Genomic DNA, 18,785 nt, shown 5'->3' with positions numbered 1-18,785 from the left:
GACTCACTTGTTTTTCCAAGTCTTTGTTGCAAGAGGGATCCGAGGTAGCATCTACGTAGTCCACCATCTTGGCCCCACCCTGTATTTTTATATGTCAATAAAATGTTTCATTTTTATGAGTGTGAATCTGATGAAACTACCATTATCTCCAGCTGTCCTAGGATCATCTGAGGAACTGGAGTGCTCTGATTATTTGAATTTGAGCTTAGCAGTTTTCACAAAGGAAAAGCCTTTTTGATTTAGACCCTCGTTGTTGAAAATTGATATTAAAACCTCAGGGTAAAAAGGAATCATAGGAGTTTCTCATCTACCCTTCCATGCAATGTTGGGATCCTTTCTGTGGTGTTCCTGCCTCTTTCTGAACATTTTAATGGACAGGAAACTAACCTCTTTGCAAGATAGCACACTCCATTAATGGAATACTATAATTGTTTCTGCATTGCAATGACAATGATTGCTTTTGGCATTCTTTTTTTCACCATTACTGGAGTGATGTCTTTTATGAAGTATGCCAGAAGTCGATGAATTTTCTACTCTCCAACTGGAAGGAACTCCAAGGCATAGAATTGGCCAGAATCAGGTTGAAGCTGTTGCAACGGAGACACCAAGAGCCAGCACGTCACTATAAACTTTATTAAACCTGGGTATCCTTGAGCCTTTGTACTTTTTAAACTCTCTTGGGCATTTTTAAGTAGAAATAAACCTTGGTTTTTAAGAGGCTGGAAAATAAAACATCAATCTGTGGAATACTCTGGGTGTCTGCAAGTGCACTGTCCAGGATGAGAGCCGCTTGGACTGGGTGTCGTGTCTCCACTTCTCACCCAACAGCAGCAACCCCATCATCGCCTTCTGTGCCTGGGACAAGTTGGTCAAGGTATGGAAACTGGCTAAGTGCAAGCCAAAAACCAACCACATAGGCCACATGGACTACCTGAATACTGTAACTCTGTCTAGATGGATCCCGCTGTGCTTTTGGAGGCAAGCATGGCCAGGCCATGCTGTGGAACCTCAAAGAAGGAAAGCGCCTCTGTACCCTAGATGGCGGGGACATTATCAATGCCCTGTGCCTCAGCCCCAGCTGCTGCTGGCTCTGTGCCACCATGGACCATCAAGATCAGGGACTTAGAGGGCAAGATTATTATAGATGAACTGAAGTAAGAAGTTATCAGCACCAGTAGCAAGGCTGAGCCACCCCAGTATACCTGCCTGGGCTGATATGCTGTTGGCTAGACTCTGTTTGCCAGCTACATGGATAACCTGATGTGAGTGTGGCAGGTGACCATTGACACTTGGTAGAAATTTACAGCAGAGCTTTGAAAAAAGAAAACTGGCTTACAAATTATGGATGACATTGCAAAGAATGGGAATTCCAAAACACTTAATTGTGCTCATGCAGAATCTGTGCATAGACCAAAAGGCAGTTGTTCAAACAGAACAAGGGGATACTGCATGGTTTAGAATTGGAAAAGGTGTGCAACAGGGTTGTATTCTTTCACCGTATTTATTCAATCTGTATGCTGAGCAAATAATCCAAGAGGTTGGACTATATGAAGAACACAGCATCAGGATTGGAACACGACTCATTAACAACTTGCAATATGAAGATGCCACAACATTGCTTGCTGAAAGTGAAGAGGTCTTGAAGTACTTCCTGATGAAGATCAAAGATTACAGCCTTCAGTACGGATAATACCTTAACATAAAGGAAACAAAAATCCTCACAACTGGACCAATAAGCAACATCATGATAAACGGAGAAAATACTGTATTGAAGCTGTCAAAGATTTCATTTTACTTAGATCCACAATCAATGCCCATGGAAGCAGCAATCAAGAAAGCAAATGATGTATTGCATTGGGCAAATCTGCTGCAAAAGACCTCTTTCAAGTGTTAAAAAGCAAAGATGTCACCTTGAGGACTAAGATGCGTCTGACCCAAGCCATGGTATTTTCACTCACCTCATATGCATGCAAAAGCTGGACAATGAATAAGGAAGACCAAAGAAGAGTTGATGCATTTTTTGAATTATGGTATTGACAAAGAATATTGAATTACAATGGACTGCCAAAAGAACGAACAAACTGTCTTGGAAGAAGTGCAGCCAGAATGCTCCTAGAAGCGAGGATGGCAAGACTTTGTCTCACATACTTTGGACATGTTACCGGGAGAGACCAGTCCCTGGAGAAGTATGTCATGCTAGATAAAGTAGAGGATCAGCGAAAAAGAGGAAGACCCTCAACAAGATGGATTGACACAGTGGCTGCAATTAGGGTCTCAAAAGTAGCAAAGATTGTGAGAATGGCACAAGATTGGGCAGTGTTTCGTTCTGTTGTACATAGGGTCGCTGAGTTGAAACTGACTCAGTGGGATCTTACAACAACAAATAATTGTTAGGAAGTTCTAACTAAATCAAAATTTGGCCCTCTGAAATTTCTGCCCATTGGTTCTAGCTCTGACCTTGAGAGCAATAAAGTTATACCCCTTACCCCATTTTACAACTTATACTTAATAATAGGAAGTCTGTTGTGGAGTGTCACTAACCATTACTATGAGGACTTGCTAATGTCGTTGGAAAATGTCTGGTTCCTGATTGTTTGCACATGTTGTATCAGTCAGAAATTCTTTCAACTGCAAGGAAGAGAATACGCAACTATAATAGCTTAATAAATGAGAACTTACTTCCTTACATAACTAGGAAACTAGAGATTCTCAATTGCTGATGTTTGTTCAGCAGCACAGTGATTGATGCTCAGGAATATTATCTCTGCAATTCCCCAGGCTGTTTGGGTCATTTCCTGTATTTGAGGCAAGAAGAAAGGGAAAGGGCAAGGATGTCCCCAGCTTCAATTCCTGTGTTCTCAAAAAGACAAAAGCTTTCCCATTTATCATTGTGTTCCCAGCCCTTAACAGAATGCTGGCACCTAGTAAGTGATCATTAAATGTTATTAAATTGATACAGAAAGGAGTGCCTAACATCACCATTACCATATGAACAAAGCTCTGACCTTGAAGAAATTCATGCTAGAAGAAGAAGTAAATAAAAAATTGAAATGCGAAACAATCCTAAAGTTCCCACCCTTCGTTGAAAGAGAAAGGAAAACAACCAGAAGGAAACAACTAAAGTAAGGGTAGTTTAAATATTATTACTTTCATGCTAGCAATTTGAAACTGACAAAATGTGCTCTAATGGTACACATTTGAGGACCATCATTTTCAAACAAAAAATATTAATAATAAACATAAAATAACAAATCTGTTGTTGTTGTAAAGGTTTTCCTGGTAAAATTTCAAATCATCAAGGATAAAAAGAAAACTTAAAAGTTTCAAGGTAAAAAAAAAAAAACTGGGAACTTGTTAGAAAAGCAAAATCTCAGACCTCCTGAATCAAACTCAGTGTTTCAGCAAGCCTTCTATCTTTCAATTTTCAATTTTTCCTACTTAAATCATTATATAGTAAGTGTTCTGTCCTTTTATACAATCCAACTAAGGGCTCTTAATATTGTTATTACTATTATTATTATTAGCATTATGAAGATGTCATTTATATAGAAACAAGTACTGAGAGCTAAGGTGAAGAAAACGTAATATTCTACAACAGGATTTCTCAACTTCAGCACTATTAACTGTTGTCGGGGGTGAGGACATGGCTGTCCTGTGCATCGTAGGATGTTTAGCAGCATCTAAACAGCGTCTATTCACTCAGTGCCAGGAGGAATGCCCCCTCCAGTTGTGAAAACCTAAAGTGTTCCCAGAAGTTGTCAGATTTTTCCAGGGGCCTCTCTATTAACACTGCCATTTGACAGTCAATATATGGCCAATCAGTACCTCAAAAATAAGAAAATTTCTCTTAATTTCTTTCTTTTTTTTATTGTGCTTTAGGTGAAAGTTTACAGCTCAAATTAGTTTCTCATACAAAAATTTATACACACATTGTTATGGGACCCCAGTTGTTATGCCCATAATGTGACCACACATTCCTCCTTTCCACCCCTGATTTCCCCTGTCCATTCAACCTGCTCCTATCCCTCTCTGCCTTCCCATCTCACCTCCTGACAGGAGCTGCCCATTTAATCTCCCGTATCTTCTTGAACTAAGAAGCACACTCTTCACGAATATCATTTTATGTCTTATAGCCCAGTCCATTCTTTGAAGAGTTGCCTTCAGGAATGGTTTTACTTCTGCGTTAACAGCAAGTCTCGGGGGCATGTCTTTCTGAGGTTCCCGCAGTCTCAGTCAGACCATTAACTCTGGTCTTCTGAAGAGAATTTCAGTTTTGCACCCCACTTTTCTCCTACTCCATCAGGGACTCTCTATTGTGTTAGGGTGATCATTGGTGGTAGCTGGGCACCATCTTCTGGACTCAGACCAATGAAGTCTCTGGTTTATGTGGCCCCTTTTGTCTCTTGGACTAATATTTTCCATGGGTCTTTGGTTTTTCTTCATTCTCCTTTGCCACTCGTGGGTTGGGATCAACTGATGCATATTAGATGGCCGCTTGCTACCTTTTAAGACTCCGGACACCGTTCTCCAAAATGGAAAGCAGAACATTTTCTAAAGTAACTTTGTTATGCCAATTGACCTAGATATCCCCTGAAACCATAGTCTCCAGACCCCCGCCCCTGCTTCTCTGTCCCTTGAAGTGCTTGGTTGTGTTCAGGAAACGTCTTAGTTTGGTTTAGTCCAGTTGTGCTAGCTTCCCCTGTATTGTGTGTTGTCCTTCCCTTCACTTAAGATAATTCTTATCTACTATCTAGTTAGTGAATTCTCCTCTCCCTCCCCACTCTCGTAACGATAAAGGAATGTTTTCTTCTGTATTTAAACCTTTGGTCTCATACAATATTTGCCCTTTTGCAACTGAATAATTTCACTCTGAATAATGCATGCCAGATTCATCCATGTTATGTTTCATGGATTCATCATTGTTCTTTGTCATTGCGTAGTATTCCATTGTGTGAATATACCCCAATTTGTTTATCTATTCATCTGTTGATGGGCACCTAGGTTGCTTCCATCTTTTTGCTATTGTGAACAGTGCTGCAGTGAACATGGATATGCATATATCTATTCGTCTGGCAGCTCTTCTTTCTCTAGGATATATTCCAAGGAGTGGGATTGCTAGATCGTATGGTGCTTCTTTTTCTAGCTTTTTAAGGAAGCACCAAATTGATCTCCAAAGAGGTTGTACCCTTTTACACTCCCACCAGCAGTGTATAAGCATTCCAGTCTCTCCACAACCTCTCCAGCATTTATTATTTTGTGTTTTTTGGATTAATGCCAGCCTCATTGGGGTGAGATGGTATCTCATTGTAGTTTTGATTTGCATTTCTCTAATGGCTAGTGAGCGTTTCCTCTTGTATCTGTTAGCTGCCTGAACGTCTTCTTTGATGAAGTACCTGTTCATATCCTTTGCCCATTTTTTAATTGGGTTATTTGTCTTTTTGTGGTTATAGTTTTGCAGAATTTTGTAGATTTCAGAGATTAAACCCTGATCAGATAGGTCATAGCCAAAAATTTTTTCCCAGTCTGTAGGTGGTCTTTTTACTTTTTTTGGTGAAGTCTTTTAATAAGCATAAGTGTTTGAGTTTTAGGAGCTTCCAGTTCTCTAGATTGTCTTCTGGTGTTTGTGCATTGTTAGTAATGTCTTGTATACTGTTTATGCCCTGTATTAGGGCTCCTAACGTTGTCCCTATTTTTTCTTCCATGATCTTTATCATTTTAGATTTTATATTTAGGTCTTCGATCAATTTTGAGTTAGTTTTTGTGCATGGTATGAGGTATGGGTCTTGTTTCATTTTTTTTGCAGATGGATATACAGTTATGCCAGCACCATTTGTTAAAGAGACTTCTTTTCCCCATTTAACGGATTTTGGCCCTTTGTCAGATATCAGCTGCTCATAGGTGGATGGATTTATGTCTGGATTCTCAATTCTGGTCTATGTACCTGTTGTTGTACCAGTACCAGGCTGTTTTGACTACCATGGCAGTAAAATAGGTTCTAAAATCAGGTAGTGTGAGGCCACCCACTTTGTTCTTCTTCTTCAATAATGGTTTTCTTATCCAGGGCCTCCTCCCTTTCCATATGCAGTTGGTGCTTTATTTCTCCATCTCATTAAAAAATGTCGTTGGAATTTGGATAGAGATTGCATTGTATCTGTAGATTGCTTTGGGTAGAATTGACATTTTCGCAATGTTGAGTCTTCCTATCCATGACCAAGGTATGTTTTTCCACTTATTAGTTCTCTTTTGGTTTCTTGCAGTAGCGTCTCATAGTTTTCTTTGTATAGGTCTTTTATGTTCTGGTTAGATTTATTCCTAAGTATTTTATCTTCTTGGGGACTATTGTAAGTGGTATTGATTTGGTGACTTCCTCTTCGAAATTCTCTTTTTGGTATAGAGGAATCCAACTGATATTTGTATATTTATCTTTTATCCTGATACTTTGCTGAAATCTTCCGTTAGTTCCAGTAGTTTTCTTGAGGATTCTTTGGAGTTTACTGTGTATAAGATCATATCATCTGCAAATAGGAATACTTTTACTTCTTGCTTACCAGTTTGAATGCCCTTTATTTCTTTTTCTTGCCTAATTGCTCTGGCTAGGACCTCCAGCAAAATGTTGAATAAGAATGGTGATAAAGGACATCCTTGTCTGGTTCCTGCTCTCAAGGAGGATGCTTTCAGACTCTCTCCATTTAGGATGATGTTGGCTGTTGGCTTTGTATAAATGCCCTTTATTATGTTGAGGAATTTTCCTTCTATTCCTATTTTGCTGAGAGTTTTTATCATGAATGGGTGTTGGACTTTGTCAAGTGCCTTTTCTTCATCAGTTGATAAGACCATGTGGTTCTTCTCTTTTGTTTTATTTATGTGATGGATCACATTGATGGTTTTTCTAATGGTGAACCATCCCTATATACCTGGTATGAATCCCACTTGGTCATGGTGAATTATTTTTTGATGTATTGTTGAATTCTGTTGGCTAGAATTTTGTTCAGAATTTTTACGTCTATGTTCATAAGGGATATTGGTCTATAATTTTCTTTTCTTGTGGTGTCTTTACCTGGTTTTGGTATCAGGGTTCTGCTGACTTCATAGAGTAAGTTGGGGTATTCCATCCTTTTCTAGCCTCTGAAATACTTTTAGTAGTAGTAGTGGTGTTAACTCTTCTCTGAAAGTTTGGTAGAAGTCTCCAGTGAAGCCGTCAAGGTCAAGGCTTTTTTTTGGGGGGGGGGGTTAATTACCTTTTCAATCTCTTGTTACAGGCTTATTTAGTTGTTCTACCTCTGTTTGTGTTAGTTTAGGTAAGTAGTGTGTTTCTAGAAATTTGTCCATTTCCTCTACATTATTCTAATTTGTTGGAGTACAGTTTTTCATAGTATTCTGTTACGATTCCTTTAATTTTAGTTGGGTCTGTAGTGATACCACCCGTCTCATTTCTTATTCAAGTTATTTGCTTCCTCGCCTGTTTTTCTTTTGTCAGTATGGCCACTGGTTTATCTATTTCGTTGGTCTTTTCAAAGAACCAGCTTTTGGTCTTCTTAACCCTTTCAATTGTTTTTCTATTCTGTATTTCATTTAATTGTGCTCTAATTTTTATTTGCTTTCTTCTGGTGCCTGGAGGCTTCTTTTGCTGCTCTCTTTCTATTTGTTGAAGTTGTAAGGTTAATGTTTTGATTTTGGCCCTTTCTTCTTGTTGGATTTGTGCATTTATTCTATAAATTGACCTCTGAAAAGTTCTGCTAAAATGTGTTTCCATTCTCATTGGATTACATGAATTTCTTTATTCTGTCCTTAATTTCTCCTGTAACCTAGTAGTTTTTGAGCAAGTTGTTATTTGGTTTCCGTGTATTTGATTTTTATCCCTTGCCTTTTCTGTTATTGATTTCTACTTTTATGGCTTTATGGTCAGAAAAGACGCTGTGTAATATTTCAACGTTTTGGATTCTGTTAAGGTTTGCTTTGTGGCCTAATGTGTGGTTTATTCTGGAGAATGTTCTGTGTGCATTGGAAAAGAAAGTATACTTGAATGCTGTTGAGTGGAGTGTTCTGTATATGCCTATGAGATCAAGTTGGTTGATTATGGCATTAATCTTCCATGTTTTTATTGAGCTTCTTTCTGGATGTTCTATCTTTCACTGAAAGTGGTGTGTTGAAGTCTCCTGCTATTGCCGTGGAGCTGTCTATCTCTCTTTTCAATGCTGTTGGAGTTTGTTTTATGTATTTTGGAGCCCTGTCATTGGGTGTGTAAATATTTATTATGGGTATGTCCTCCTGGTGTATTGATCCTTTAATCATTATATAGTGTCCTTATCCTTTGTGGTAGATTTTGCTTTAAAGTCTACTTTGTCAGAGATTAATATTGCCACTCCTGCTCTTTTTTTGATTGTTGTTTGCTTGATATATTTTTTTCCATCCTTTGAGTTTTAGCCTGTGTCTTTAAGTCTAATGTGTGTTTCTTGTAGGCAGCATGTAGATGGATCTTGTTTTTTATCCATTCTGCAACTCTCTGTCTCTTTATTGATGCATTTAGTACATTTACATTCAGCGTAATTATTAATAGGTATGAGCTCATTGCTGTCATTTTGATGTCTTTTTTATGTGTTGTCGATAGTTTTTTTGTTCCACTTAATTTTCTGTGCCAAGTCATTTTTCTTTCTGTATTTTCTTTTCATCTTTTTCACTGTTGATGATTTTGTGTTTGCTTAGTCTTTATGTTTTTCTTGTTTTTTATCTTGTTGTGTAGGATTGTTGGTTTCCTTTGTGGTGACCTTAATATTTACCACTATTTTTCTAAGCTGAAACCAATCTTTTATTTCTTTATATCACCTTGACTTCCTCTCCATATGAAAGATCTATGACTACTTTATTTAGTCCCTCTTTTTTGTTTCAATGTGTCATCTTTTACATATTTACATCCCGTTTCCCTGTTTTCAGTTTTAACTTTGATTTATTTGTGACTTCCTTATGTAGGTTGATATCTGGTTGTTCTGTCCTGTGTTCTAGTCTTGGGTTGTTATCAGATGTTATTGATTTTCTAACCAGAGAACTCCCTTTAATATTTCTTGTAATTTTGGTTTTGTTTTTTTACAAATTCCCTAGACTTCTCTTTATCTGGAAATGCCCTAATTTCACCATGATATTTGAGAGACAGTTTTGCTGGATATATAATTCTTGGATGGCTTTTTTTTTTTCCTTCAAGACTTGATATATATCATCCCCTTGCCTTCTTGCCTGCATGGCTTCTGCTGAGTAGTCAGAGCTTAGTTTTATTGACTCTCCTTTGTAGCTGAGTTTTCATTTATCCCTAGCCACTCTTAAAATTCTTTTTCTTTGATTTTGACAACTTTCTAATATATCTTGGTGACTTTCTTTTGTAATCTACCTTGTGTGGGGTTCTATGAGCTTCTTGGATACACATCTTCTCATCTTTTATGATATCAGGGAAGTTTTGTGCCAACAAATATTCAACAATTCTCTCTGTATTTTCTGTACCCCCCCCCCCCCCGCCATCTATCTGGTACTCCAATCACTTGTAGGTTTTTCCCCTTGATAAAGTTCCACATAATTCTCAGGTTTTATTCTTTTCTTTTTAAAATTCTTTTATCTGATAAATAAGTTGGTGTCAAGTGCTTTATCTTCAAACTCACTAATTCTGACTTCCATAGCCTCAATTCTGCTCCTATGCTATCTCAACAGAAATCGAAAAGATTAACAAAAATTTCAAAATTAGACAACTCAATAGAAAAGCATAGGAGCAGAACTGAGGCTATGGAAGTCAGAATTAGTGAGATTGAAGATAGCTATCTCTCTATGAACAGAAACCCTGGTGGCATAGTGGTTAAGTGCTACGGCTGCTAACCAAAGGGTCAGCAGTTTGAATCCACAAGGTGCTCCTTGGAAACTCTATGGGGCAGTTCTACTCTGTCCTATAGGGTCACTATGAGTCGAAATTGACTCGACGGCACTGGGTTTTGTTTTGTTTTATTTTTTATCTCTCTATGGATTCTTTCAGTCTGTTAAATTTGTCGTTATGCTCTTGTGTAAACTTCTTAAGTTCTATTGCTTTATCTGCGTGTTCCTTGGCTTGTTCTGCATTTTGCCTGTTTTACATCCTGATCTCCTGAACAGTTCTGTCTATTAATCTTTTAAATTCTTCCTTCGGTAATTCTGAGAAGTTATCTTCCTCTGGAAGTTTTCTTGGTTCTTTGTTTTGGTGACTTGTTGAAGCCATTGTAGTCTGCCTCTTTATGTGATTTGGTATTGGCTGTTGTCTCTGAGCCATCAATGTTATTATATTTATTTATTTTATGTTTTCTTACTGTGTCCTAGCTTCTTGTTTTGTTTTGTTTTGGTATGCCCAAGTAGGCTGGTCATGTGAGCTAATTTAATTTTTGGCATCTTTGAAGCTCTCACATCCTGTCTCCAGGTGGCCAGAGCTATTACTAGGTATGTGAGCCCAAGAGTCCATTTACTTTTCTTGTGTGGATTCAGCTCAGGTGTCCAGGTTGTCAGTCACCAACTGTGTGGTGCAGACTCTCATCTATAGTTCTAGACAGGCAGGGGTGATTGGAGTAGTCACAGGTATCTGGCTGCAGTAGGGGTCATGCACTGATCAAGGCAGGGGGCTGACTGCTGCTCCTGAGTGTCTGGGTGGAAGGGGTGTCCTATTCCCTAGAGTGCGTAGAGTGTATTTTGCGGCCAGACTATGGGCACCCAGTGCTGTTGGCTATAAGAACTGGATGTCACCACTTATTCTTGGACTCCTGTTGTGGGTGGTTCAGTGGAGTGGTGGAACCACCAGTCCTCAGGCCCCTGATGTGGGCAGATGAGGACCCTGTTTAATGGGCAGGGTGGTGTCAAATGTCATGAATCTGCCACTCTACCTTATAGCTGATACAGATGAAAATAGGCTTCAGGCATATACACTGTTGTACAGTGCTAATGAGGGCCTACACTATTGAAATGGGCCAACACCTGTCTATGCAGGAGTGAAAGGCATTCAAAGTCTGTGGACCCCTTATGCCTGTGCCTAGGCAAAGGAGCTGTGCCTGCCCTGAGATCCCAGCTTAGGGGAGCTGGCAGATTATTTTTTTTCTCTTTGTTAATTTGTTTCCTCTCCAAAGCCAGGAGAATGGCTCAGGGTGTGTGACAGATCCTACTTCCAGCCCAGGGAGTGCAGCAATTGCTACAGCTAGACTAGGACCTGGAACAGACCAGGGAGGGGGCAGGTTAATGGGAAAGAGTTACTTCCCAAAAGAGGTTTTTTTTTTTTTTTTTTTTGATCTGTGTGGTAGGTTAGATGCTTGTACTTATTTTTTTACTGATTGAGCACTGTTTCTCACTGATTCTGGAGGCTTGAGCAGACTCTCCACTGCCCATCCTCTCTCAATGTGGAAAACATGTTCCAAGCACCACTGCTTGCCTTGCCCTACTCGGACCAGCTGATCCAGCTTGCAGGTTGCCAGTGCTGACCAGATCAGGTCTGGCAACTCCTCACTGCTTCTGAGCCACCTCTCCCTCCCCCTGCTACTCTGTCCAATCCCTCAGCTTTGTCTTTGATGTTCTGGGCTCCTAGATTGTCATATATAATCAATTCACTTTTTTTTTTTAGGGACTTTGTTGTAAGAGAGTCCACAGGAAGTGTCTGATTACTCTGCCATCTTGGCCCCACCTCTTTCCCTTAATTTCTTTCTGTCTCTTCCTTTACTTCTCAGTTCATACTCAGCAGCCACTGTATACTGTATTTCATGTCATTCTGTTTATTTGGCTTTGGTTTTTATTTTGCTACTGTATCTCCCTGAGTAATTCTTTATAATAAATGGTGTGTCCATGGTAAACTTAGTGAGCTCTTAAGTCTCCAAAAAAATCTCTACTTGGTCCTTACAACTAATTGCTACTTTGGATGAGTATAGAATTTTAAATTCAGTGTCCATTGCACCCAAAACAATGAAGATTTTGCTTTATTGGTTCATTGAGTATTGCAAATGGGAAGTCTGATGTCAGTGTTATCATTATTCTCATATCAAAAAAAATAGTTTAAATATGCTTTATCTTACTATATATAGGTTGGGATATGTAAAATTGCTAATATTTAACCACTTTTTTTTTTACCCTATTTTTTTTTTTTTTTTTTTTACCCTTCAAACAGCAATTTCATATGCTTCAACTTAGTGATTGTTTTCTATTAGTCCTTTTTGTTCCATACTTCTGTTTCTTGCCTTGGTTGCTTTCTTTTGGATTACAGGCAGTCCCTGGGTTACGAAAGAGATCCAATCCTAACTATGTCTTTTAGTCAAATTTGTAGGTATGTCAGAACAGGCACGTATAGTTCTCAAGGAGCCCTGGCGGTGCAGTGGTTAAGAGCTTGTCTGCTAACTGGCTGCTACCCAAAAGATCAGCAGTTTGAATCTATGAGCTGTTCCTTGGAAACCCTATGGAGCAGTTCTATTCTGTCCTATAGGGTCACTATGAGTCGGAATTGACTCAATGGCAATAGGCTTTTTAGTACAAGAAAAGGCCTGAATACATTTCAGTTATTTAAAAGCTGCATGTGCAGCAAGTGAAGGTGATTGTGATGAAGAATTTGTTGGAGTAGGGGTTGGTTCAGCCATTTCAAAGTGAGGGCAAATTTATAGAACATTAAAGGGCAAGTTTTCTTTATGAGAAAAAAGAAAAATTAATGATGAAGATTAAAGACCATAGCCTTCAGTATAGATTACACCTCAACATAAAGAAAACAAAAATCTTCACAACTGGATCAATAAGCAACATTATGATAAATGGAGAAAAGATTGAAGTTGTCAAGGATTTCATTTTACTTGGATCCACAATCAACACTCATGGAAGCAGCAGTCAAGAAATCAAACGATGCATTGTAATGGGCAAATCTGCTGCAGAAGACCTCTTTAAAGTGTTAAAAAGCAAAGATGTCACCTTGAAGGCTAAGGTGTGCCTGACCAAAAAAAAAATTTTTTTTTTTTTACCAAAGCCATGGTATTTTCTTTCACCTCATATGCATGTGAAAGGTGGACAGTGAATAAGAAAGACCAAAGAAGAAATGACACCTTTGAATTGTGGTGTTGGCAAAGAAAATTTAATATACCATGGACTACCAAAAGAATGAACAAATATGTCTTGGAAGAAGTATGACCAGAATGCTCCTTAGAAGCAAGGATGGCAAGACTGTGTCTCACATAGTTTGGACATGTTACCAGGAGGCACCAGTCTCTGGAGAAGAACATCATGCTTGTTAAAGTATAGGGTCAGCAAAAAAGAGGAAGACACTCAACAAGATGGACTGACACAGTGGCTCCAACAATGGGCTCAAGCATAATGATGATTGTTAGAAATGCACAGGACTGGGCAATGTTTCATTCTGTTGTACATACGGTTGCTCTGAGTAGCCACCTAACAATAACAACAACAAAGGGCAAGTACAAGTTGTCTGTAAGTCAGATATTTGTAACTCAGGGATTGCTTGTGGTTTTTATTTTTACACTGTTCTCTGTTAGTTGGATTGTGTATATTTTGTACTATTAGTGATTACACTAAAAATGACAGCTTGCATTGTCAACAGTAATATTTTATTAAAGTTGCTTGTATCTCAGACCATACGAGGATCTTCAAATACTTAAACTCTATTTACCCCCTCCTGACTTACATATTCTTGTTGTGTATAAGAATTTGCTCTATGTTTTAATCTTCAAACAAAAGTATTATCAACATGTCCAATGTTTATTTAGATTCATTTCATGATTTCACATTTCATTTGATTTTCATTCCTGTTATATCTTCAGTCTTCCATCAGGAACTCTATTTATTTATTTGTTCGTTTGTTTATTATTGTGTGTGTGTGTGAGTTCTATGAGTTTTTATTTACCCAAGATTGTCTTATCCCACCTTAGTCTTGGTGGATATTTTCATTGGTGTAGAAGTCTAGGTTGGCAAGTGTTTTCTTCCAGCATATTGAAGACTTCAAACCAACGGTTTCAATTTTTGCTCATGAGATGTCTGTGTCAGTCCCATTACTGCTCCTTTAAAGATAATCTGTCTTTTTCTCTGGCCATTGTTAAGATGTTCTCTGTACCTTTGGCTTTCTACGGGGTCATTGTATTTGGATGTGGATTTCTTTTTATTTATCCTGCTTGGAATTCACTGAACATCTTAAATCTGTGGATTAAGGTTTTTTATCAGTTAGGGAAATTTAGTCATCTCTTTGAATACCATTTTTCAACATGCTCAAGAAACATCAATTATAACTTGCACCATTGATTTATGTAACCAAGAAAAGAAAAAACAGACCCATAGTATATAAAACAGACCCACAATGTATAAGAATTCAAAACACCCTTTGAATTCTTATACACTTTGCAGTTCTGTTTCTTAAATGAAATTTGTTATATGTAATTGTTCATCTCAGGAAGGAAAATATAAGCAAAATAAATTGGTATTCCTAAAATTTCTTCCCTTGAAGAGTCAAGATCTTCTGAATTAATTTTTGGCTACAATCTATGCATAGCATTTCCTTAAAGGCTCCGTAAAGAAAACAAAAGCCATTAGTGAAGGCTCGTAATCTGCCTTTGCAATTGTTTTACACTAGCCTACTTTTGACTTCCCCTTAGATAATCCTGTTAAACGTGTCTATCTGACTGATTGTCTTCATTGCCTCTCCACAACTATTTGTTTCCAATGGGGTGAAAAGAGTGCTCCATTAATATCTCTAGGATTTTCTTCTAAGTCACTGACCCCAATTCTGAATATTTTGATGCTTGCATTTTTTATATTCGGATATGCACAGACAATGATAAGTGAAAATTACTGCCCAGATTCAGCGACAGTAAGATGACATTAATTGTAAGATACATCCTGATTTCAAAGAAGGTAAAATGTAGGAAAACAAAAACGCATCTCAGCATTGATGAAATAATTTATAACCTCTGACCTTTCTCTTCTGGGATGCCAATTAAATGCATGTTCAAACTTCTATATATTTAAGTATCTCTACCTCCAAATTTTCCACCTTTTGCTGCCACTAAATCCATCCTTTGAGTCCTTTATTATTGCACTTTTCAGAATTTCTAGGTAGTTCTCTTGCAAATAAGCTATCTCTTAGTTTTTATGGTTTCTAGTTACTTGCTAAAATTTCTATCTTTGCCTCATATCTCCAGGAGTATTTTTAGTATTTTTTACAATTATATTTTATGAAAGGACAAAGGGCTCTTTTTTTTTTTTTTTTAAATAAATGACTGAATGCACTCTCTGGTATAAAAATTATATTTCATAGTTTGCAACCACACACTAAATACTTACACAGAACAGATCATAAAGGATCGATGTTGGACTCTGCTATCACTTTCCTGTTCCTGCATGTTAAGGAAGTAGGCTAGCACACAGGTTACAGTCAGTTAGACAGACATGAGTTTGAGTTCTGGCTATGTAACCTGGGGCAGTTGCATAACTTCTCTAGTTTAACTACCTAACCAATAAAATGAAGATAATAACAGTTGGGATCTCACAGGGGTGTGTTAGAATCAAGTTAGAGTAAGTGTGGATCAAGTAAGTGAAGACTAACATAGAGCAAGGCGCATATTAAACACTGAATAAATGTACTCCATCATTATTAGGGAGTTGGTGATAACCGGCCTCTGATCTGGGACAGTGTGTGTCTTCCTGTAGGAAATTCACATCCTTCTCACCTGTGTAGTACTAGTACTAGGATGTCGGATTTTTTTCCAGCATCTTCCTACTGAGTCTTGAGCATTTTCCCAAAGTTTTCATTTTAGGTGGGTACTTAAGTTCTAGGGCTCTATTCACTGATGTACAGCTCAGAAAACCTTGCTTCCTCACATCTTGCTCTGCAAAATGCTGACCATGTGTCACAATGAAGCTGTGTGTCTCTCTAATGGAAGTGCTCTTGTCTGCAGGGATGTTGGCAATTGGGAGGTAGAGAGGAGGAAGCTGGAAAAGAACATATAAATTCTCTCTGGAAATACAAGCCACTTCCTGCCTAGGGTCCAAATTAGAAGCATATTTTCCAATGCACAGAAACAAGGGTGCTGAGATAACTCCTAGACCATTTCACACAAACTACCAATCAGATTTACCCAGGAGAGGGTCATGGACTAGTGTTTCTGCTGTGTTTTTTGGTTTAAACTTAAATTTCAAATCTCCAAGAGGAGGAACATATGTCCACCCGTGGAGCCTGGGAGGGTTCTATAGTAGCCCTGGGCCATCATAGAAATGGAAAATGTTAGCTAGTGGTATAGAAGATTTGGCTCAATGTGGACTAACCTCAGTGTCTTAGTCATCTAGTGCTGCTATAACAGAAATACCACAGGTGGATGGCTTTAACAAAGAGAAATTTATTTCCTCACAGTAAAGTAGGCTAAAAGTCCAAATTCAGGGTATCAGCTCTAGGGGAATGCTTTCTGTCTCTGTTGGCTCTGGAGGAAGGTCCTTCTCATCAATCTTTCCCCAGATTAGGAGCTTCTCCTTGCAGGGAGCCCGGGTCCAAAGGAGACGCTCTGCTCCTGACACTGCTTTCTTGTTGGTGTGAGGTCCCCTGTCTCTCTGCTCTCTTCTCCCTTTTATATCTCAAGAGATTGCCTCAAGACACAATCCAGTCTTGTAGATTGAGTCCTGCCTCACTAACATAGCTGCTGCCCATCCTCCCTCATGAACATCATAGAGGCAGGATTTACAACATACAGGAAAATCACACAATACAGGGAATCGTGGCCTAGCCAAACTGATACACAAGTGTTTTGGGGGACATAATTCAATCCATGACACTCAGGATGCCTCCTCTATTTTAAAAGAAATGCAGAACCCTCAAGATAACCTTATCTTCTTATTTGCCTTCTTTTCCCTCTTAAACTTGAATACAGACAGGTTCCAATTAGTTGGGTTTGAGATAATAAAAACATGTAATTTCTATGAGAGTAGGGCTCATGCCTCATTTATCTCTGTATCCTTAGGGCTAGCAGTGTACCCAGAATATTTTTGCTGCTTCTTAGTTCATAAACAACGGTTTTGTTGAATTTGGTATACTCTGAATGATTTAACCTCTGATTAATCCATGTTTAAAGGAAAGTAACAATACATGCCTTGTTCCCCTCAACACAAGTTTTAGTGAAGAAAAAAATGAAATATTTCTAAAAATACTACTAGATAGAGTCAAGATATTTATTACTCTTATTATTTACGTAACTCGGGACCTTAAACAACCCATTTCTCTTCTCTGTTGTAGCTGTTCCTTTCTCACAATACTACATCATGAGTGAAGATTAATATTGTGTGAGAAAATTATAATTCCCTCTTTAAAAATGCATACTCGGCTTAATCTGTAACATACACACAGATACACTGGTCTCAACCCTCTTGAAGGAAAAAGCACTGTGATATTTTTTTCTGTTACAAATGTTTTTCCCAGGCCTTTCCTTGGTAATAATCATGGGGAAATATTTAGTGCCTGGCTGTGTGCATAGCCCTAAAAGAAATGTGATGATAGTCGCTTGGGGCGGAAATTGGATCCCACTTACTATTAACTTTCCCCCTTCCAAGGCTAATCCCTCCACCTGGGCTCTGGTCCCTTCCCTTCCTTTCCACTCCTGAAGCAGTGTTGCATAACTGTTGCATCAATTATACGCTTTTGCACTTTATCTCTCTCCTTTCTAGACTTGTTTCTCACAGCTCTATTCTTTAGTTACATAAACCCCAGGGAAACATCCACCATATGCCTGGCACAATGCTGGGCACTAGAGTAGTTTCAAGGATTGCTGAGACTTTGTCTTGCTCAAGATTCTAGAAGCTCACAGTATAATTTGCAAGGTTAACACATAAAATATTGAAACACCTATTTGTTGTACCACAAGCATCAAAAAGTTGACATGGGAATAAATACGCTCAGCATCGCTCATCTGATCTAACGCAATTATAGACCTCCATTTTTCCTTTAATTAAAAGGCTCTTTGAAGTACTATTAGCCTTATATGTAGATTCCTTACTCCGTGTCAGGTGTTGTGCTCAGTGCTTTTACCTACATGTCTTTGTCATCTAGTGCTGCTATAACAGAAATGCCACAAGTGGATGGCTTTAGCAAAAAGAAGTTTATCTCCTCACAGTAAAGTAGGCTAAAAGTCCAAATTCAGGGTATCAGCTCTAGGGGAATGCTTTCTGTCTCTGTTGACTCTGGAGGAAGGTCCTTCTCATCAATCTTTCCCCAGATTAGGAGCTTCTCCTTGCAGGGAGCCCGGGTCCAAAGGAGACGCTCTGCTCCTGGCACTGCTTACTTGGTGGTATGAGGTCCCCCGTCTCTCTGCTCTCTTCTCTCTTTTATATCTCAAGAGATTATCTCAAGACACAATCCAATCTTGTGGATTGAGTCCTGCCTCACTAACACAACTGGTGCTCATCCTCCCTCATTAACATCATAGAGGCAAGATTTACAAAGTACAAGAAAATCACAAAATACCAGGAGTCATGGCCCAGCAAAATTGATACACACAATTTTGTGGGGACACAATTTAATCCATGATACTACATTCTCTTTTAATCCTCAGAACAAATCCAGAATTAAGTTTTATTATTATCCTTATTATACAGATGAGGGAACAGAAGCAGAGAGACACCATAACTTGTCTTAGTTCACACAGGTACTAAATGGAACCTATCTAGATTAGTAAGATGCTTCCAGTCACAAGTAACAACAACAGAAACCCTTAGGCTAGATTAAATAATCAAGGAAATCTAGTGGCTTATAAAACTAAAAGAGTTAAGATAAGCTTCAG

The 18,785-nt window shown here is 38.5% G+C and overlaps 1 pseudogene; it reads left to right on the top strand.

The window, feature by feature from the left end:
* The first annotated feature begins 742 nt into the window (after nt 1-742).
* On the top strand, nt 743-1,266 carry LOC126080121 (receptor of activated protein C kinase 1-like; annotated as a pseudogene).
* Nucleotides 1,267-18,785: the final 17,519 nt, after the last annotated feature.

This window comes from Elephas maximus, chromosome 7, assembly GCF_024166365.1.
Source record: "Elephas maximus indicus isolate mEleMax1 chromosome 7, mEleMax1 primary haplotype, whole genome shotgun sequence".
NCBI lineage: Eukaryota > Metazoa > Chordata > Mammalia > Proboscidea > Elephantidae > Elephas > Elephas maximus.
This window is presented reverse-complemented; position numbering and strand designations above follow the sequence as displayed.